This window comes from Bufo gargarizans, chromosome 4 (assembly GCF_014858855.1).
Source record: "Bufo gargarizans isolate SCDJY-AF-19 chromosome 4, ASM1485885v1, whole genome shotgun sequence".
NCBI classification, from domain to species: domain Eukaryota; kingdom Metazoa; phylum Chordata; class Amphibia; order Anura; family Bufonidae; genus Bufo; species Bufo gargarizans.
This window is the reverse complement of record NC_058083.1, coordinates 486,304,118-486,327,271: the sequence shown is the minus strand read 5'-3', so window position 1 is coordinate 486,327,271 and position 23,154 is coordinate 486,304,118. Positions and strand designations below refer to the sequence as shown.

General features: G+C 37.9%; 1 protein-coding gene across 8 annotated transcripts in view; it reads right to left on the bottom strand.

The window, feature by feature from the left end:
* The window catches only part of NRXN1 (neurexin 1), a 1,537,142-nt gene that overhangs the window by 595,825 nt on the left and 918,163 nt on the right, over positions 1-23,154 (bottom strand). The window lies entirely within an intron of this gene.

The following is a 23,154-nucleotide window of genomic DNA, read 5'->3' as shown; positions in this document are numbered from 1 at the left end:
ATTATTCCTACTAGAAGTTATAGATGCATTTTTCAATGAAGGTCCAGCTGGGTATTACCAGTTGTGATTATGTCCCTGCCCAGTCTGCTACCTGCAGCACTGATTGGATAGTGTCAGACTATGCAGTAACACCCCCCCCCCCCCAACTGGTAACACCCAGCTAGGCCTTCATTGAAAATTGCTATTAATTGTATTCACACATTTAGTAGGAATAATAAAAGAGTGGCATAACATAGAGTCATAACAATAGATGATCCAGAATTATTTTTTACATGGGGAAGGTAAGTAGTTGCTAAAACAGTCATGTCAGGAGAGGTAACAAGTCCTCTTTAGTTAAAAATGTAACTATAGTAATAGGGGAAAAAAATCTCCCCCCCCCCCCCTACATTTTACATACTTGTGTCCCCAAGATGTGGAGATCTTAGTTGTTAATTGTCTTCTCTATCCTCTGTATAAGGAAATATCTACAGTATTTGTATGTTATCAGGCATAGAGCATTTTTATAGATGGAGCAGTGCCACCTCGACCCACTGTGATTGGAGGACTATGGCAATTTTGGTAAAATTGTTCTATACTTGTCTTAATCCAAAGGAAGCAAAACAGGTGAACCTTTGAGATCTTCATATACTGGGATCCAAAGTAAGTATACCTTTAAGGGGTGTGAGACTGAGCCTTGACGAGGACCTGTTAACTCTCCTAATGGGTTTGTTTTGCTAAATGTGTTTCAGATTAGAATTCTTTAGAACTCTGTGTTTTACCAAACCTAACTCATTCCTTCCAAAGAAAAATTATAAATAACCTGACAATTGGGTGTTACCGATCTGGGTGTGTACCTGCAGAATCTCACACTTTACAATAAGTGCTACTTCTGTGGGGAACACATCCTTTAACAGGGGTGGATTTCCCATAGACCTTACAGGGATATTTCCCGGTAGGCCAATGCCCATGCCATGGGGCCACCCAATCCCCTCTCTCTGCTGCTGGTCAGGTACATAATGAGCTCTCAGCAGTAATTAACCTTGTGAGAATCAGAAACTCATTTATCCCACCAGCGACCACACATGCACTCTGAATTCAACTGCTGTGGCCCGCACCTCACTTCATAAGCCCCCTTCTCCATATCCTAATCAGAACAACAGAAGGAGGACAGAAAATAGCATCTAATGATGGCCACAACAAAAGGACAGCTTTTGGGGCGGTATATATGCTCTGTGGTATATGTTTCTTCTGGGACAATATTTTGCTCTATGAGTTGCTGGCCCTGTCTATTTATGTTGCCCTGCCTTCTGTTAATTTGGACCCCCCTTACAACATGGGGCAACTTTAAGTTCCCTGCTTTTTAACTCGGGCAGTGGCATAACTAGAACTGACTGGACCTCACAGGGAATTTCTGAATACTCCCCCCAGCAAACCCATCCTCACTTACAACCCTCGCTCCTGAGGCTAGCCAAGATCACTCTCTCAGACCAGACCAGGCAGCTGCTATGTCCATTTCCTACATGTATATACTGTATTGAAGGTCACTGTATATAATGTCTAATGTATAATGTCATTGCATAATACAGTTGAGGGGGCCCTGACAAAATCTTTGTATCCTTCTCTTGGGTGGGCCCCTTCTGTGTTCAAGCCCTGTAACTGTTGCTTCCACTATAGCTATGCCACTGAACGAGGGGAACGGTAACACCCAATTGTCTATTCATTCCTAATAGAGGAACGGTACAGCACAGAGTCATAAGAAAAGAAGCTCCAGAACTGTTATTTCATGAAGCATACATGGAAGTATTCATGAAAACACATGTCTAGACAGATGACAGGTCATTTTTTGTCCGACCATACACATGACAGAAGAGTTGACTAAAACTACAACTGTGTGTACAGGAGGCCTGCTGACTGTTCCACCTATGGCTGATGTAATGTAAGATATTTACATAGCAGCAGATCATAGGGACATAAGTTGGTACTAGAGATAGGCAAATCTCTCATAATTTGATTCGTGTTCGATTGGGCATAAGTGATTTTTTACCCAAATTGAAAATGCTCCAATTGACCAGAAAATTTGTTCATGACACTTTAAATGCTATTTACACCATCAGGGGCAATATTTTTTATGATTGCATTTTGATCATTTTGGCCTCATTTTTTCAATTACTCTTAATAATATTCAGCTATCTTGTCACAAAGGGTTAACTGTTTTTCTAGCTGTGTGAATCATACTTTAATTTTGTGGGTGTCATCTAATAGACCCTATCTCTAAATTACTAAAAAGGTCCTAAACACTTATGTAAGCCACATTCTTATCAGTAAGATAATAATTGAGCTATGAAAAGTGTTTAGGTCAGAAATCAGAGATAAGGAGCCTTTCAGATGAGAAGGGAAACTGTAACAATACAGAAACTGCTACTAGAGAATCACAAGGCTGTACTGATAAAGGGGCTCAAAATTGTTAAAACAGGCCCTTTAAAAAATAATTTTAGCTCAAAATGAGTACAATGCACTAATTTTTTTAAAATGCCTCCAAAGGTGCCCATTGCCTTTAAGTTCTCCTAGGACCTTAGAAATTTCTCTCTCTCTTTCTCTTTCCAAAATCACCCCATATTGAATCAACCAAAATCTAGGTTCATTTAGAATTAATTTGCCTATCTCTACGCAGTATTTAATCTGTCTGCCATGACCTGAGCAGGACATGCCATGTTTACAGTGGAACGTGCTTTTGAATGAAAGATATCTCATGTGTATGGATGGCTTTACTTGAGCAGAGACTGAATTTTATCTGTTTCTCCTCTGAACCAGAGCTGTCTATATGAGATTTAATATAATAAATGTAACCCTTGGTAAAACAAAACATCAGCATGTGCTAAAAAAAATATATGATTTATGTAAAATACAATACTAAAATGAAAAGACAAAAGCTTTCATTGGATGTTGGCAATTATTGGTTTGCATGCTTTTTGATCCCATGTGTTGTATTGTTTCCTTGTGTAGTAATCTGTTGGCTTGCCCACTGGTGACGTAAAAGGGACACATAGTTCTAAGCTACCTCATAGCTGGATCATTGGAAAAATACAAAAATTAGAAGGGGATAGTCAAAGCAATAAATCAGTCACTATACACATATCGTCAAGACTGAAAAGTATATGCTATTTAGGAAGGATTGTATTTGGATGTTTCATACAAAGGAGGACAGGGAAGAGTTTATAGAAGAGGAGACACTCGAATGCACAAGTAAGGATATTTGAAGGATTCATCGTGCGCATTGGGTTTTCAGTCTTGGATTAAACACACAGAGCAGTCTACCTTGCAAGTCAGCTTTCATCAATGCAACTTTTGAAGGCAAAATAATAGCAAAAAAAAAAAAAACAAAATACAAAATATAAAAATGTTAGTAAGCAATAAGAAAATGGAGGCAGGCATAGAGTAACCAAAGTGAAGACAATAAAAAAATATTAATAAATAACATGCAAGCCTTTACATAAAGAAATGCAACATAATATGCGAAAATGACAAGCAACAAGAATTTTGAATCAAAGCAAAATGAGAAAATGGCAATTTGCGAGCATTTTACTGCACATATAAAGGTTAATTGAGCTGATGATATGTAATGAAGGAAAATTAAAAGTTTTTTTTTTTTCCTTGATTGGAAATGAATGCATTAGCAAACTGAATGCATGGTTGCATCCTGACTAGCCATTTGTCATGTTTGGATAGTGTGTATTCTACGCTCCTTAACACAGATTACCCCCAATCCAATTTCCACTTTCAGTGACTGGTTCAATTAAGACCATAACCCATAGTAAGGTCACAAATGACATTTTCAGTCAATTAGGGAAGAAACACATCCTTACTCCTGTTTTAATGAAGTATGCACAAGGCAAGTTTGTCATTTTATTTTTCACTCGGAAGCAGAGATATACTCTAAAAAAAATATATTTTAAAAGACGTTGGGGACGAGGCCGGGAGGTTTCTATGACTTAGGCATTGTACATTTCCCCATTACTGTGTGAAATGTCAGACTGTGTTTAGTCAGGGGTGTCTTGTATCCCCAGCAGTGTCCAGATAAGGGAATAGGGATTAAAGATGCCGGACAGAGGATAAATATTCATTTCAAGTAGAACTCCATCAACGCAAACAACAGTGGATAAGAAGTACATGAGTTATGTGGTATTATTATTATTATTATTATTATTATTAATTAATATTATCATTATTACTATTTTATTATTATTATTTTTATTTTATTTTTGCATACAGGGCCAAACCATGTTAAGACTAAAGAATTAATACAAAAATGTTTTAAATAATATTGGTCAGAAAAGGTTAAAAAGGAAAGAGAACCATCTTCTGCTGCTGTTCATTTATTTATTTTATATACTTAAATAGCGCTAACATATTTTGCAGCGTTTCACAGACATTATCATTACGTTGTCTATAGTGGGGCTCACAATCTAAGCTCCCTATCAGTATGTATTTGGAGTGTGGGAGGAAACCAGATCACCACATACAATTCCAGGCAGATGTTGTCCTTGGTGGGATTTTGACGTTGCTGTAGTCCCCGCTGCTCTCTACTGGTGATCCCGGCTAAATATGTCAAAAACACAAGGAAAGTTCCTTTCCGACATTCATATGCTTAGTCAGGTCACCATTGCTGCCAATGAGTAGCTGGGAGGGCCTTTTCTGTTTTGTTGGTGGAGTAGGCTTTGTGACAAATTTAAGAAGAACATTAGATTTTGACTGAAAAATTGCTAGTTAATGTGTGCTCCAAATTTAAAGGGACATTCCGGTTACAGAAAGTTGTCCTCTATCCACAGGATAGGGAATAACTATTCGAACCATGGAAGTCCTGAGGTTAGGACCTCAACCAATCACAAGAGCGGAGGTCTCCTGTGGAGCTTGCTTGAAATGGGTGAAACACTAAGCTCCTCCCTTTAACACCACTAAGCTTTTCCCTATTAAACTGCTAAGCCCTGACCCTGTCAACCTGCTAAGGCCCCTTCTTAGCTTAACAATGCAGCCAGGGCATTTCTGCTACAGCTATAGGGAAGGGGCCCCTTCCGCATCGGGACACAGTGCAACTAAAAAGGCTGCACAGGTGACATGTCTGCCCCTGGTTTACTTTTTATTTTGTTCACTTTTGCATCCAACTACTTATGACAGGAAGGGTGCCCCTGATTTCTGGAACCCCAAGCAATTGCCTGGTCTGCATGGGGGTAAAGTCTGCCCCTGCCAGTGAGCAACTGACCTTTTTGAATTGTGTTTTGGGCTATTTGCCTCTGTCATTGTTTGTTATTTATCCAGTATATGTCTAGGGCCACCTTAGAGGGGTTGTCCAGGTGTTTTACTATCCTCAAGATAAGTCATCATTATCAGATCAGGTGGGATCTGACTCCTGACATCTTCACCCATCAGCTGTTTGAGGAGACCATGCCATTTTTTGCAGTTTACTAAGCACAGTGCCGGGCATTGGCGAGTGGCTGTGATTAGTATTGCAGCTCAGGCTGATTCACTCGAAAAAAAAGTTAGAGTTTCGGGGAAGGCAGAAAGTAAAAATGAAAACACTAAAGTGCTATGTCCTCAAGGGTTAAAATAAGGTAGTATACAAAATATGGAGAAAAACAGTTTAAGTTAATGTTTAATCAAGACGTCCTCCTGATAAGCACAAGAACAGCAGCTTTTCGTATTTTCTAAAAATATTGTACCTTCCTGTGAGAGAAATGTACGTGAACCTTTATCTGCTAATACCTGGTGGAAAAGAAACGCTGCAATATGCCAGCTAACTTCCCCTACTCTGTTGGCAGTGAAATACGTGTTTTTGGATCAGCTAATTTATCTACATTGATTATCAAGTGTTATGTTAGTTTAAAGGATGTAATATGCCTTTTTCGGCAAGTAAAACACACTCACCCACACATTAACACTTCCTACACAGCAAACTATTAAAAGACTCTCAAAACCAAATGTATAAGAAATTTCCCAAAGCTATGTGAATGCAGACACCGATTTTCAGTTCAGAGGTGCTTTATGTTTTGATCAGTGAAACAAGGGATGGAATATAATGGAATATTTTATATAACCAGTACGTGATGTGAGGAGACTATTCATATTGACGACATATTGTCAGAATAGGTCATCGATATTAGATTGGTGAGGGTCCGACTCCCGCCAATCAGCAGTTTGTAGAGGCTACGGCACTCTAGTGAGTGCTGTGTGCGTTTTCTAGACACATGGCCTATGCAAAAGTTTTCGTATTTCTACCCATGTGCCTATTTTTGGGCAATAGATTAAATGCTTGTGCAATTGAAAAATGAAATGGAGAGTATTAATTTTGCTTTATATCCATCATGCACAGACATATATATATATATATATATATATATATATATATATATATCAGATATTTGTGCACGGTGGATATAAAGCAAAATGAATGCTCTCCATTTTATATTTCAATTGCACAAGTGTCTAATCTTTCGCCCAAAAATAGGCACATGGGTAAATATATGAAAAACAAACACTTTTCACGAACAACTTAAAAAACAAAATGGTATTCAAATTATTATTTTTTTTTAAATATATTATAAAATAATACAGCATACACTGGTATCTAAAATAAGGAGAACCCACCTATACAGTAGAAATATGACTCATGCCTGCTCATCACACTAACATTAACATATAGAGTAGACAGATGACTCCACCACACCAAGGAACCTCTTCATACTTACACAAATGGAGTGAGTGAAACAAACCCGAAAATATTTCCCCACACAGACATGATAAAAGTAGGGTCACCTCCTTGACCCCACCTAGCATGAATAGAAGGTTACGTAGTTGCCAAAAGCAACCAAACTATCTCTCACCTTCTAAAAATCATTTTGCGCCCTGACAGGTACACAGAGGGAGAGGAAAATCACTGCGGTCTGCTGACTCCCCCTGACTGTTACCTTTATGGCCACTGTTACAAGAAGCTTTTATGTCCCCCATCTATGTCCCCCTAACAGGTTCATACATAGAATAAATATAGAGCCCCGACATTGCCCCGGCAGTCATCTAAACTTGATCCCGCTCACGGCTAAAACTTCCCATATGATTCCACAGAAAAAACACTCGGGCAAAACATCCGTACGTGATCGCTCCCCCTCAGCTACACACTAATGTCTCATCCACTCAAACCTCCCAGTAAGCTGCATTTCAGCTGATATTCTGCCCATAGTGATGGTGCATAGAAGAAGATAGAGCCCCAACATTGCTCCGTCTGTCATCCGGACCTTGCCTCCCCCACTGTCAAATTCTCCATAGCATCAATCGTGAGAGCAATCCAAAACATCTTTTTTTTTGCCCTCAATCGCTCCCTTCTAATCACACAGTCAGTGCTGACATTTAGGTAAATCATCGCCCACCAGCGCTCTGTTTCACAACCCAGCAAGTTGATCATTCAGCCGGCTCTCTGCCCGCAGTCTTCTCCAACCACGATGTAGCAGCGCTGTCACTAGGGCGTAACACCGCCCACAAACATCTTCCCCTCTCCTCCCTCTCTCCCCCTCCCCTCTCCCACCCCCTACCGCGCAAGATTAGCAAACCCAAACAAAGCATAAATAAAACACACACAACTATGCTCACTGTAAACTATTTATTGTCCTGATGAAGGGAGCAGTTGGCCCCTGAAACGCATAGACGTGGAATAAAGAATTGTTACTGTTTTAACGATACTAATCTGGTCCCACGTCTTCTGCATCAGCACCGGGAAAAGGTCCTGTTTTTCTTCCTTTCTACTACTGTTTCTCACCCCCGAAACCGCTGCAGAGGTAAGGGTAAAGACCTTGGCAGCAGAGCAGATGCCCCGCAAGCTGGACGGGAAAATGCCAGCAAGGCAGAATAAAGTTGTTGTGACTCATCACATCATATGGTAAGGGTAACTTTAACTTTTAATCTATTTGTGACTTTGTGGCAGGCGGCAACACACACGAGGCGCTGCCTCCTGTCTAATTTTCTCTCCTTTGTGCATTTAATGGTGCCATGGGTTGTGTCTGGTAGTGCAGATCAACTCTTTGCACTTAGCAAAGATCGGATTGGGCCTTTTTGGTTCTGCCTCTCAAGACAAAAGTGCTTAGTGTTTGCTTCCTGTTTCTTTCCTTTTCCATGAACCTTTCTGATCACTTATGTCTGAGTTCACTCTCTCCAAGGACTCTGTGTCAGCCATATATTCTGCCTCTATTGTATGTATTTGAGACTTAACTGTGATATATATATATATATATATATATATATATATATTTAACCTAATATTTCTGAACCTCAGCATAGTCTTCCTAACTACTGTAAATGATAAAAAATAAAAAAAATCTAAGGATTTATCTGTTCACATCTGGTTTATGGTTTCCATGCCAGATCTGTCACATGGCAGACAATATCACCTAACAGACACCCCTTCTCCCCTGGGTCCATTGGCTTCCACCATAGCTTTGCAAGAAAAATAATTCAACAGTCAGAGCTATTTTGCCCGTCAAATGTGATAGAATTTGCAAAGGTGGCTCCTAATTGAGCCTGCAATATAGATGTGAACAGAGTCTTAGATGTTGCCTAACTTGGCTCATCAATATAGCATGTCAGCTGTGAACTTAACATATTAGTCTTGGGCCACAGTGTACTTGTGTTTATTCCTCAATGAAAAATATATGTGGGTGAATAGTAAATTTACAGGATCATGACTTTAATTAAACTAATTATCTTGTTTCATATTTCAAGAATGTGCTTAGAATTAGCAATCCAGTTAAAAAAAAAATCTAAAAGCCACTCAATGTGGCGATCAACATGCCGCAGCACTGTCAGAAGAGCATAAAAAATAGATTTCCTCTGAAATAACTGTTAAGAAACAGCTTGTTTAATGCAGAACATCTGCCTCTATGAGATCTCTTTGTGAAGTTTGGTGTTTATGATTTTGGAGACCTAGCATTTTAAATAATAATGCCTCATTGGCATAATTACGTGCAGAAAAAAAGTTAGGCCGGCTAAATTATAACCATTAGGAAGAAAATGGCAGAAGGAAATAACAGCTTTTATATGATTAAAACAACGTTCCTTCACCCCTGCTTCCAGGACGCATGATAATGTAATGAATGTTGTAAAAACGTTCATCGTTTGTCAGAAATTTTAAGCCCTTGATGAACTCGAATAACATTTCTTTGCTCGGTTACTAAACATGTAGTATATTTTGAGAGAACATTCAAGCTTTTGATTATACCCCTCCCCAACTATCATCTAACCCATGCATATTTAGCAATTTTCACTCTAATGTCCTATACCAAATGTGCAGTGTACTACAGAACTTTGGTCATATAAAGCCAGGGTCTGACTGGGGTTCTTTGGACCCACCAGAGAACATTATTCTTGGAGAACAAACCCCACATCATAAATAAAGTCTACAAGATTTAGATTCAAAGAAATTGACCCTAGTGGCAATTTATTGTCTTCAATGCAGCTCCATTTCTTTTTCCTTTTTTCCCCCCTTTGGGGTATCAGAGTCAGAGACTAAGGACGGATCCTCTGGTACTCTAATGGGCCAGTCCAATGCTGCATAAAGATCTGTTCTCATCCCTCATACAATGGACACTACTGATGCACAATAGTTACCATTGACCTATAATGAAGTCCATTTCTGCAGATTTGCTCATTGGAATAATGGGAAAAATAGCACCATATTCTGCATTTGAGTCTTTTACAGAACCTACTGTTACATTCAGCAGATTTTTAATTGTTGTGTCCTCTTTTCTTTACAAGTTGATTTTGTGGCAATTGCAGAGCAAATTGGTTCATAAGAATTGATTTGTCTCAACAAGCAGAGTTCTGCAACTGTGACGAGGTGTCCCCAAAGTTGAAGACGGTCACCGTGTCAGGGGGCACTGCTGCTCTAAGTCGTAGTGCAAATGCAGAGGCTCTGATTTTATTTACGGTGCAGCCAGTGACGTAGCTAGAAATGACTGGGCCCCACAGCAAATTTTTGAATGGGGCTCCTCTCCCCCAGTAATTTTTTTCCCAAACCCTTGCTTTCATGCCGCCCCCATTCCTGTGGCTAGTAAAGATTGCTCTCTCAGACCAGGCCCGGCAGCTGTTCCATCCGTTTTCTACACTGTCTATACTGTATATAATTTATTTGTGTAATACTGTTGAGGGGGCCCTGACAAAATCTTTTAGTCCTCCTCCTAGATGGGCCCCTTCTGGGTCAGGCCTCCAAAGCAGCCGCTTCCCCTGCTTCCCCTATAGTTACGCCTGTGGGTGCAGTGACTTTTCATGCGCCAGAAATTGAAGCAGTAACTGGATCAAAATTGACCCTGTCTAAGGAAGGGTAATAGTCTAAGAGAGTATTATTGGCCAACGTGGCAGTAGAATAACTAATCGAAGCAGTGGCACAGGAACAAGTTTGTCAAGGCTGGCCAGAGGGAGTGTACTGATCCTGTCACAGGTGCAGAACTCTGCTTGATGATACAAACCAATTTTCTTTATAAATCAATTTATTTATCTCCAGGCAGTTGCTACACAACTGTCTCAGAGCGTATCTATTATTGTGGATTATTTGGTCTCTAATGCAGACAATGCAAATTTAGCAAGGAGTTCCTGATTTGAGAGCCTCTCTAAGCAGCCACCTGGGTACTAATAATATCTCCAGTACTTCTATATATCCAGGAAGTCAATAGGGCTAAATTGTGTAACAATGGGGTATTTGTAGGAAATATAATACAAAGCATATATCAATAGTGGCAGGCAGCAAATATACAAAACCAAATGTCACAATAGACAACTGAGCGATGATAAAAGCAGATGAATTAGATGGTAGTCTGGAAATCGAGCAGACCGAAAGTGGTGATGGCATACAGATTGAGAGCGTATGAATGACAGCAAGCAGAAATAAGGACACTAACAGAAACTGATCTTAATCAACAATATTAACCCAATAAGACAGAAGAAGACAAATCAGAAACCAAACTCAGCATATAGGCAATAAACAGAAAACACAGAGGAACAGCAAAATTCAATGCTGTCAACAATGAAAGTCAGAAGGACTACAGATCCCAAGCTACACTGACACAACACAAATAGATTAGAACAGGATACTAAGAATGTAAGGAAGTATTGTGGAGTAAATTCACAGAGCTTGCATAAATTTGATTTGCCACAAAGCAGAATTTCCTTGTGCTTCACGGTAGTGAATCTATTTAAACTGAAATAGTGTTGAAAACAAAAAAAATTATCTATTTGCTCGCAACGGGCCAACTGTTGCAATCTTGCTTGAAGATGTCGGGCGAAATCCTGTGCACGGTAGCGTCATTCTGGGCCATGCCATGCAAGATTTCGTGTCAGACCTTCAAGCAAAGAAAGGTGCTTTGTGATAAAGTAATTAATCAGGAAACATTTTTTTTTTGTAAAATACAGCGAAGCAGCCAAATAATTTTTTTTAATTCTTCGCTCATCACTAATTGTCACCATGTTCAGAGCAGAAACCAAAAATAGTTCAAGAAAGGCTATACTATCGGCAACTCCTTCCAAAACATACTTGGCCTGCATTAGAGACAACCTGATCCACAGTAATGGATCAGCTGTGAGGCCGTTGCAGAGCAACTACCCCAAACCAACTAATAAACCAACTTAAGCACAGAGGACTCAGCAGGTAAAAACCTTCTGGACATAACATCTACAAGGAAAATGTTTTTTGAGCTTAAGGCTCAAGCATTGCATATTTTTCAGTACAGGAGCCTGTAGCCATATTTTAAGAAGTGTAAGACTTTAAAATGTTGTATATATAGTAGAGCATGGCAGTGCATTTCAGACTAAATCTAGTGCTCTTCACCTCAGTGGTCTCCAACCTGTAGCTATCCAATGCATTTTAAAACTACAATTAACTGCATGTTGAGATTTGTAGATTTGCAACAGCTGGAAAGCCACAGGTATTGATACATACTGTTCAGTATATTCAGATATATTTCCCCTTCACTGGACGTCCTTTCTCGAAGGACCACAGAGTAACCATCATGATTTTTATTAATGAAGTAATTTTATTTAGAAGGGTCCATTGTAGTGAACAACTTTAATTTGCAGTCAAATCCACCAGAAAGTGCTAAATTCTCGTGCAGTGCCACTACGGGAATGATCAAAAATTACAAGTCAGTAGCCTATCTACCTAGTATGCATGTAGACGATTCTCCAAAGTGAGAAATGCTTTTTGGTATGACATTCCATTATTGCTAATAGATGAGGGTCCCTACATATGTAGCAGAGTTAACAGTCACACTTGGTGAGTTATCACATCTAGTTAATGAGTTATGACTGTGACTGTTAACTCTGCTACATCTGTATTTTTCTAAAGATTTCCCTAAAGCAGTTTTTGACCAGAAATGACCAGAAAACCCTTAAAATATTTTTAAAGGGAATACTTATCCCCCGCTTATGTCATTCCAATGCTGATCCAGTCTCCACTGCTCTCCACTTCTCAGACTCAATACCCAGGAAATGGCTTGGGCTGCTTCAATCACTGGCTGAGGCAAGTAGCCCCTACAGCCAGTGATTGGATGAGTAGGGAATCCAAATTCTTTCTTGTGTGGCAAATCGGGAAGCAGGAAGTGGACAGCAGCCGAAACCAGAACAGTATCAGAATGGTAGCTGCAGAGGGTGAGGGTGAAATGGATTTTTTTTTGTTTGTTTTAAATCTATTCTGCCCTGTAAAAAAAATCCCCTGGAAAACTCTATTATGATTACTAGGGGTTGGAAGTCCATAAAGGTGGCAACTCAAAGTAGTAACATGCATTAATGTGTTCCTTGTGTAGAGCTGTGAAATACATTCCTATACAAAATATATGTAATGTATAGTGTTGATCGAGCCCCAAAGTGCTCGTGTAGAACACGATGCTTGGGTGTTCTTCCAAGCACCCGTGCACAATGGAATTGGGGACACCCCAGTGTATTTAAATCTAATTTAGCCTATAATTCAGAAGTTTCTGACAGAATTCAAACTTATTACCTTCTGCATTAGTGGCAAGGTACTTAACCACACAGCTATAATAGCTGCACAGCCAGTTACTTAAAAAAAAAGAATATGAGACTTCTACTGTACTGTACTTCTACACAGTAGAAGTCTCATATTATATTTATTTATTTATTTTTGTCACTGGCTATGCAGCTATATAGTGTAGTTGTTAAAGTTCTGGGCTGTGATACAAATGATATGAGTTCAAATTCTGTCACAAGCTTTTTCAAAAATAGAGGTTAAACTTAATATATGTTTTTAGCCATAATATATTTACACATATTATTCTATATTTAGAATATCTAATATATTATAATATATGTGAATATATTATGGCTAAAACATCTGTAGTAGTTTACCACATATTATGCATTCATATATAGCATAAGTATGATTTTATATATATATATATATATATATATATATATATATATATAATCCAAAAAATAGAGCAGCACTCCAGGATAATGTGGAAAATAGTGGTTTATTTACCCATTGGTGACGCAACGTTTCAGCTCCAACATGAAGCCTTTCTCAAGCCTCCATGTTGGAGCCAAAACGTTGCATCACCAATGGGTGAATAAACCACTATTTTCCACATTATCCTGGAGTGCTGCTCTATTTTTAGACTGGATTTTTGGGTAAGCTTGCACCTGCAGTATTGTTTATAGGATTTTTTTTTTTCCCGCATTTATTTTGTGCCATACATTTTTTACAATTGCAAAAAAATATATAAATCTAATTTAACCTTTATTTCTGAAAAAGTTTGTTTTGGGATTGGAACTCTCAGTTTCGGCATCATAGCCCAGAACGTTAACCACTACACTATATAGCTGCATAGCCAGTAACCCAAAAAATTTAAATAAAAAATATATGAGACTTTTACTGTATAGGTCTTTGTAGAAGTACAGTACAGTAGAAGTCAAATTTGTATTTATTTATTTATTAAACATAACTGGCTATGCAACTATTGCAGCTGAGTGGTTAATTGCTTTGCCTCTCATACAGAAGGCTGTGAGTTTGAATTCCAGCAGAAACTTTTCTGAAATACAGGCTAAATTAGATTTAAATACACTGGGGTGTCCCCAATCACTGACTTCATATATGGACATAGCTATATATGGAGTCAGAGCAGGGACTCCTAAGCCATGAACTTACACTGATGGGTTTCCTCACTGTACAGCGATCTTCTGTATAGAAATAGAGGCTAAATTAGATTTAAATACACTGACTCAAGCACACACGGTGTTCAGCCGAGCATGCTTGCTCAACACTAGTAATGTACATTCCCCATCAATAGCTATAGCACAATACATGAAAATACTGTATAAATAAGGCTTCCACATGTCTTTTTTGTTTCTTTGACAGGGACAGAAGAGTTTACCAGAAGACATGTGGAGGCTTTATGTTTGGAAATAAGAATTGCATGACGGTTTATTTATATCTCATAGACAGAGATCAGTGGGGGCAATGGGAAACCACTCAGGTAAAAAATGTATAGATTTAAGGTCATCTCAAAGACTAACTCTATTATTTAGTCTTAGCCTTTAGTTACAATAAAAAGATAGACTTTTATAATGCAATTATCTTCTGGTCTACAGTATTATATCTTTCACTTTGAAGTGTGTTTTCTTCAGTGAATGAAAAAGAAGGAAATAACGCAGAAATCAATTTATTTTCACTATACAAGTTCAATATTCAACATAGTGAATTCCTGACAGGTGCCTTGTCACATCATGCATCTCCTGTAAGCTTGATCATCTCCTTTAAATTGTGCATGTTTTAAAAGCATCTCTTAAGCTTAAGATGTTATATGAGCATTGCTATTAACCTTGTCATCTAGCATGAGGATCCTCCATAAGCTTAAAGGTGTTTTCCACCTTTGGCAGCCTTTCTGGATGCCCACCCCCTTTTACCAGACCAGCGGATGAAAGCAAACACACTTTACCTGATCCCTGCTGCTGGGTTTTGGCTCCTTCAGTCCACTGCTGCAGTCTTATTGCTCTGGTCTATGCTTGTCAACTTCTTGACTGGCTGCAGCGGTGACGTATCCACCAAGTGGCAGGTCACATTTTGGTTTAGTGGTTCCTTGGCTCCCTTCTGAGGTCTTCTGGTCCCTACCCTGTAAACTTTCTTATAGACAGGGCCACATCCCCTGCTGCTGCCATTGACTGGCCTCAGCAGTTATGAGTCCTAAAGTGGCACATAACCTAGCAAAGATTGTGACACTCGGGGAAAGGTCCCAACTAAGGTCACTCATTGCCTGCAGTGGTGCATGTGACCACATCAGTCCAGAAGTTTACAGGATGGGCAATGGAAGGCCAGTGAAGGGAATCCGTGACCCAGTCAAAAAGGAGCGATGGGGAACAAGTAAGTATGATTTTTTTTTTTTATACAGGTATAGGTTGACAGTTTAATTAAAGACAATTGAGTTAATGGTGTGTGTGTGTGTGTGGGGGGGTCAGGATACACCTTTTGAAGGACCTTGCCTGCCTTGCATTACACAGACAACACTTTGATTTGAATAGACACTATGTAATGCTTAGTTTCTACAGTGGCAGCACTGCAGGAAATTTGAACCCCTGTGGTCAGGTTTTTCATACAAATAGACTTTGATAGTTGGGGGTACCAGCAGGTGGACAATTTGATCAGTTTATTGTCAAGAGACCCTTTCAATAAATAGAGATTATCCAAAGTGGAGAACCCTTGAAAAGCAGTCTGTGTATCTGTACTGACTGAATTAAACATTTACTGTAAAAATATGTTAGAGAATTTTGGCATAGCATGGAAATTCAGCAGGAGGGGAATTTTGAAAATGTGTGAGTCTGTTTTTTGGCACAGTGTGGTATATAAAATTTCTCCAAGCGAATCTATTACATTATTTAGAGCTATCTATGCTATTAGGTCTAGAAGAACTAATGCAACTCCAAAGAGTTAAAAATATAAACAGTTCTGCTTCATCTGTAAATCTTGTTACTCACATATTAAGTTCTTGTAATTGTATTACCTATTCTATTACTACACTCAGCCATGTTACTTTAAGGAAGTCTGCATTGTCAACTTCTACTGCATGCTGTTTGATGAAACACCTCTGAGCCAAAATGCCTTAGAATACATATGATTGATATTAATTAGATTGGGAGCATTTCACTGGGACCTGGAAGAAAGCAGGGTTGCAAGTCACAAGTTAGTTAAGCCAACTGAAATTCAACGAACCTTATAGAAAGATTTTAGAAAGAAAAAAAAAACAATTAAATGATAGGGACTGCTCAATGGAATCAAATGTGGAGGAAAAAAACGAACTTGAAAAATAAAGGCAATGATAAAGATCAGTATCATGGGGAAAGTCAAGGAAAATGTTGAACAGAGAGAGAAGATGTTTTATGGAATTCAATCAAAATACGGAGAGGTCCCTATTTGATCCACAGAAAACTCATTATTGAACTTAGCAAACGGAGTTTACAAGTTGAAGAAAATGGACAACCGGGGTTCTAATCTACCAGAGAATCCAATTAATATGTGGTCCTGTACTAGTCAGGAGTGTTTTTACCTGGCACTTATCAACTATAGATAGAAAAGTTGGAGAAACAGTGCAACCAAAGCATATAGCCTGTCGATAGTTAAAGAAAGAAATATCAATGGTAAATCATATGAAAGGCTGACTTTCAATTTATTTCTGTTATTTAATTATATTGATTGGCAATATTGCCCATTGAACCATGAAACTGGAAAGCAGTTCACATATGATATATTAAATGTCAGTAAAGAATAAATCTTGAAGCAGTTCCTTGGTCTCATTGGTTTTCTTTATGGATGATGTGAAGTTTGATTACTATAAAGTAAATATATTATAGTCATGGGAAATCCTTGTTGAAGGAACATCTGTGTGCATTAATGTGATAAAAAGATATGTGTATATTACAGCCTAAAATGAGAAAACTTAAAGGGGAACTTCTGGCTTACCAAAAATCTTTTCAAATACTCTATAAAGGTATTCTGGAGTGTTGCTCGTTCAGTACCCTCCTCTATTACACAGAAAAAGTCCTGGCACATCATGTGATGAGTTTATCATTGAGGGACCCTTCTAACAAGATTTTCTAAAAAGGGCAACTTCTTTCAGAGTTTAGTAAAGTTAAATATGAACAAACTATAATGAACGTATTAGTCTAAATTGTTGACTACAATGAACAGATATACTATGGTACTCTCTTTTACATCGACCGACTGACCAGGCAATTGGGAATAACCATTCAGTCCTAATTATTGCAGAGAATGAGAGCTGCATTTCCATGCAGTAATCACTTCCACTGTCAAGGAATGAGTGATTAATTGTTTCTGGGCAGCAGATCCTTGTTTATACAGGACAATTTTCCATCCATAAACGATCATTCTTGTTGCTGGACCAACAATTTCTTCACCCAATGAACAAGCATTTACTTTGTTCATCAGGTGATCAGCGGCTCATTTACAATGGCCAGTTACTGGGAATGAGCATTCATGCAAATATTTGTTCCTGATGATTATTGGTCCCATAATCAGCCAGTATTAAAAGTCCTTTAGAATTGATGATCTCAACTAGTGTTGGGCAAGCATGCTTGGCCGAACACCACTTCGGCTCATGCATCGCTATGCTTGGCTGAATATTGCGTGTGCTTGAGCGCAATGCTCGAGTCAATGTATTTAAATCTAATTTAGCCTCTATGAAAAATTTCTGTCGGGATTCGAACTCACAGCCTTCTACATTACAGCAAAGAATATTAACCACTACACTATAGAGCTGCATGGCCATTTGCAAGGGCTAAAAAAAAACAAAAAACTAGTAGTAAGTATTCCTATATACCAGAAGTCTATATATATATATATATGTATATATATATATATATATATATATATATATATATATATATATATATTTTGTATGACTGGCAATACAGCTCTATAGTGTAGTGGTTAACCTTCTGGGCTGTAATGTAGAAGGTTGCGAGTTTGAATCCAGACATGTATATTAAGGTGTTTCATTTTTCCAAAGATGTGATTTTCATATGACTTTGCTTATGCCACAAGTCTCAGTGATGTAAAAAGACATATATATATATATATATATAAATAACTTCAGTTTCAGGATCCCAGTGGCTTGGCATCAAGCAGCAAGGCGGATGGCAAAGGCAATATATGCACTTAAAATTGTCCTCATTACTAAATTGTTGAATATTCCTCAAAGAGAATTGAAAGGAATGAAATGGGTTGCACATTTTGTCAGCCTCATATATGTTTTTTTTTTTTTTTTCACGAGGCAATTGTAAGTCAATGGGCTCCAAAGAATGATTTGGATATGCTACAGCTTCTGAGCACCCAGATGCAGACGTAAAAAAAAAGTGCTCTCACAGTTGCTGAGAGATACTTTGGTATCTGTCAGAAACAAACATAGGATTGGCTTTTTTGGACAAACGTATTACTCAAGCTGTTAAGGAAAATATGACAACAAATTTAGAAACCAAACCTGCAATGAAAAAGGAAATGAAATGATTAGAGGGTAAAAACCTAGTTTTTGAAGGAAAAGACCTGAGCCATTTTGTTACTAATAAAACAAAGACGTTCTTTGAATTGTTTGGGATCCACAACGTGACAGAATACTGCAGTGATTCTCTAAGAAGCCATGTGAACGCTCTTAAGGTGGTCAATGATACTGCAGAAAGAGGAATTGCTCTGATAAAAAGTTTAACAAAAGAGACAAACAACAAAATCAATTCTTGTTGAGGGTAGTCGAGCATCACAGAAAAGTCATCACCAAGCTAGCAAAAGAAGGGATTGCATCGTTCAAAGTTGATTAATATAACACATGTTTTGCCTAACATACTACCTATTAATCTTAGTGTCTAGTTTTAATATTATTTTAAGTTTGTGATTCCTAGTTTTCCCAATAAAAGTAATTAACATTAAAAAATCATATTTTTTGCCAACTTTTACAAAACTGATCAAAGTGTGCAACCTCTAAATACTATCCAATCTTTAGTATTGGCTTATATATCAATTACATCACTGAGACTTGAAAAGTCTGCAAAAATGTTACATTTTCATTTTTTTTCATTACAAAATTAAACACCCTTATATATGTATATATATATATATATATATATATATATATATATATATATACAGAGAGAGAGAGAGATGAGAGAGAGAGATACAGTTGCAAGAAAAAGTATGTGAACCCTTTGGAATTATATTGATTTCTGCACAAATTGGTCATAAAATGTGATCTGATCTTCATCTAAGTCACAACAATAGACAATCACAGTCTGCTTAAACTAATAACACACAAAGAATTAAATGTTACTATGTTTTTATTGAACACACCATGTAAACATTTACAGTGCAGGTGGAAAAAGTATGTGAACCCCTATACTAATGACATCTCCAAGAGTGAGGTGTCAGCAAACTGGTGTCCAATCAATGCAATGAGATTGGAGGTGTTGGTTACAGCTGGCCTGCCCTATAAAAACACACACCAGTTCTGGGTTTGCTTTTCACAAGAAGCATTGCCTGATGTGAATGATGTCTCGCACAAAAGAGTTCTCAGAAGACCTACAATTAAGAATTGTTGACTTGCATAAAGCTGGAAAGTGTTATAAAAGTATCTCCAAAAGCCTTGATGTTCATCAGTCCACGGTAAGACAAATTGTCTATAAATGGAGAAAGTTCAGCACTGCTGCTACTTTCCCTAGGAGTGGCTATCCTGTAAAAATGACTGCAAAAGCACAGCTCAGACTGTTCAATGAGGTTAAGAAGAATCCTAGAGTGTCAGCTAAAGACTTACAAAAGTCTCTGGCATATGCTAACATCCCTGTTAGCGAATCTACGATACGTAAAACACTAAACAAGAATGAATTTCATGGGAGGATACCACAGAGGAAGCCACTGGTGTCCAAAGAAAAACAATGCTGCATGTTTAAAGTTTGCACAAGAGCACCTGGATGTTCCACAGCAGTACTGGCAAAATATTCTGTGGACAGATGAAACCAAAGTTGAGTTGTTTGGAAGAAACACAGAACACTATGTGTGGAAAAAAAGAGGCACAGCCACCAACATCAAAAACTCATCCCAACTGTGAAGTATTGTGATGGGGGGCATCATGGTTTGGGGCTGCTTTGCTGCATCAGGGCCTGGACCGATTGCTATCATTGAAGGAAAAATTAATTCCCAAGTTTATCAAGACATTTTGCAGGAGAACTTAAGGCTATTTGTCCACCAGCTAAAGCTCAACAGAAGATTGGTGTTGCAACAGGACATTGACCCAAATCATAGAAGTAAATCAACAACAGAATGGCTTAAACAGAAGAAAATACGCCTTCTGGAGTGGCCCAGTCAAAGTCCTGACCTCAACCCGTTTGAGATGCTGTGGCATGACCTCAAGAAAGCGATTCACACAAGACATCCCAAGAATATTGCTGAACCAAAACAGTTCTCTAAAGAGGAATGGTCAAGAATTACCCCTGACCGTTGTGCACGTCTGATCTGCAACTACATGAAACGTTTATTTGAAGTTATTGCTGCCAAAGGAGGTTCAACCAGTTATTAAATCCAAGGGTTCACATACTTTTTCCACCTGCACTGTGAATGTTTACATGGTGTGTTCAATAAAAACATGGTAACATTTAATTCTTTGTGTGTTATTAGTTTAAGCAGACTGTGATTGTCTATTGTTGTGACTTAGATGAAGATCAAATCACATTTTATGACCAATTTGTGCAGAAATCCATATCATTCCAAAGGGTTCACATACTTTTTCTTGCAACTGCATAAAATCATACTTCTGATATATATGAATGCATAATATTTGGGAAACTAACTACTACTGATGTTTTAGCCATAATATATTTACATATATTATAATGTATTCTATATTTTAAATATATAATAATATATGTAAATATATTATGGATAAAAACTTTTATATATATGTTTAAATTAAATTTTGCCTCTAATTCTGATGAAGGGATTCAAACTCACAACCTTCTACATTAGAGCCCAGAATGTTCACCACTACACCATAGAGCTGCATAGCCAGGTGCTTAAAAAAAAAAATATAATATGAGACTACTAGTAAGTATTCCTATATAGCAGAAATCTTATTTTTTTTATTTTTTATTTTTTTTTTATTTTTTTTTAAAGAAACTGGCCATGCAGCTCTATAGAGTAGTGGTTAAGATTATTGGCTGTAATGAAGAAAGTCAGTTTGAATCCCGCCAGAAACTTTTCAGAAATAGAGGCTAAATTTGATTTAAATACACTGGGTGTCCCCAAGCACTGACTCCATATATGGACATAGCTATATATGAAGTCAGAGCAGGGATTCCTAAGCCGAACTAGAGTCCTGACACCATCCATTCTTCAGAGCAGGGGGTGCCTGCTTTAATGCTCGGGTTCTTCCATTGTGCTCGGGTGCTCTGTAGAGTACTCGAGCATCGGGAAGTGTTCTACTCGAGCACATGAGCACTTTGGTGCTCGACCAACACTAATCTCTACTAAAGGACTTTTCTTTCTGTACTCAATTTATATGATGTTTCTTTAATTTTTCTTACTATACTCGCTTGTACTTGGTGTCCCTCTCTTTTCATAGTTATTACCTTCTCGTTTTTGAAAATTGAAAAAATATCAACTGTAAGGAAAATTATGTTTTTTTTTCATAATATTAGTGCACTGCAAAAAAAATATATAATATACTGTTTATGTAACCACATTTTTATCCTATCCATATTCAAACCCCTGCAGTTAGGTCAAATCTGAAGCTTTTCCTTATAACTTTCAAAGAGTTTATATTTTAATTATAAGATCGTTGCTTATCCTGAGTTTTCCTAAGCTCTAGGGAAGAGGTCAGCAGTCTTCGGCACTCTAGGTGTTGTGAAACTACTCCCATCATGCACACTTGCTTGGTTGTTCTCTAAACTTCCACACAAGTGGGAGGAGCATGCTGGGTGTTGCAGTTTCATAACAGCTGGAGTGCCGAAGGTTGCTGATCCCTGCTCCAGGGTGTCATAGCTGTATGGGAGTAAATTTTGTAAGTTTGTTATTGGAACTTAGCTTTAAGTTTAATCGTAAAATAATAATTAAAACTAAAAAAATATATGCCTACTGCCTTTGACTATTCTTAAAGGGAACCTTTCACAGTGATTTTTTGTATAGAGCTGAGGGCATGGGTTGCTAGATGGCCGCTAGCACATCCGCAATACCCAGTCCCCATAGCTCTGTGTGCTTTTATTGTGTAAAAAAACGATTTGATAAATATGTAAATTAACTTGAGATAAGTCAGGGACAGGACTCATCTCAGGTTAATTTGCATATGTATCAAATCGTTTTTTTGTTTTTTTTTACACAATAAAAGCACACTGAGCTGGATATTGCGGATGTGCTAGCGGCCATCTAGCAACCTATGTCCTCGGCTCTGTACTCAAAATCCTAGAGACAGGTTCCCTTTAACAAAAATAATGTATTTAATATAATTTATTTGGGTAGAATGCATGAAAATACTTTAAATTACATTATTTCTTTGGTAGTTAGCACTGCTGCCTTTGCCTTGCAGCGCTGGTGTCCTAGGTTCGAATCTGACCAAGGACAACATCTGCATGGAGTTAGTATGCTCTCCCCGTGTTTGCGTGGGTTTCCTCAGGGTACTCTGGTTTCCTCCCACACTTCAAAGGCATACTGATAGGGAACTTAGATTTTGAGCCCTATTAGGAACAGTGTGATGCTAGTGGCTGTAAAGTGCTGTGGAATATAGTAGCGCTATATAAGTGTGTAAAAAAAAATAAAAAAAATTATGGACTAACAAGTGCTGTATATTTCACTTCAGTTGCCATGGAAATACCATATGTCTGAATGCACTTGAAATATTTAATATGCTACATGACAAAGATAAAAGTTGTGTAAAACTGTATTTCCATAATAAGGTCATACTATCTATAAAAAAGGCTAAATATAAATGTTATATGTTAGAATAACTGAATATGATTTTAATTTGGTATATACCCGAAAAGGTCTCTGCACTCTGTAGTGCACTCTATACTCTACTCTTAGTCTATGGCCACTTAGGCCTTTCCCATTTTAACAATTGCTTCTGTATATTACTGGGCTGTACAACAGAAGTT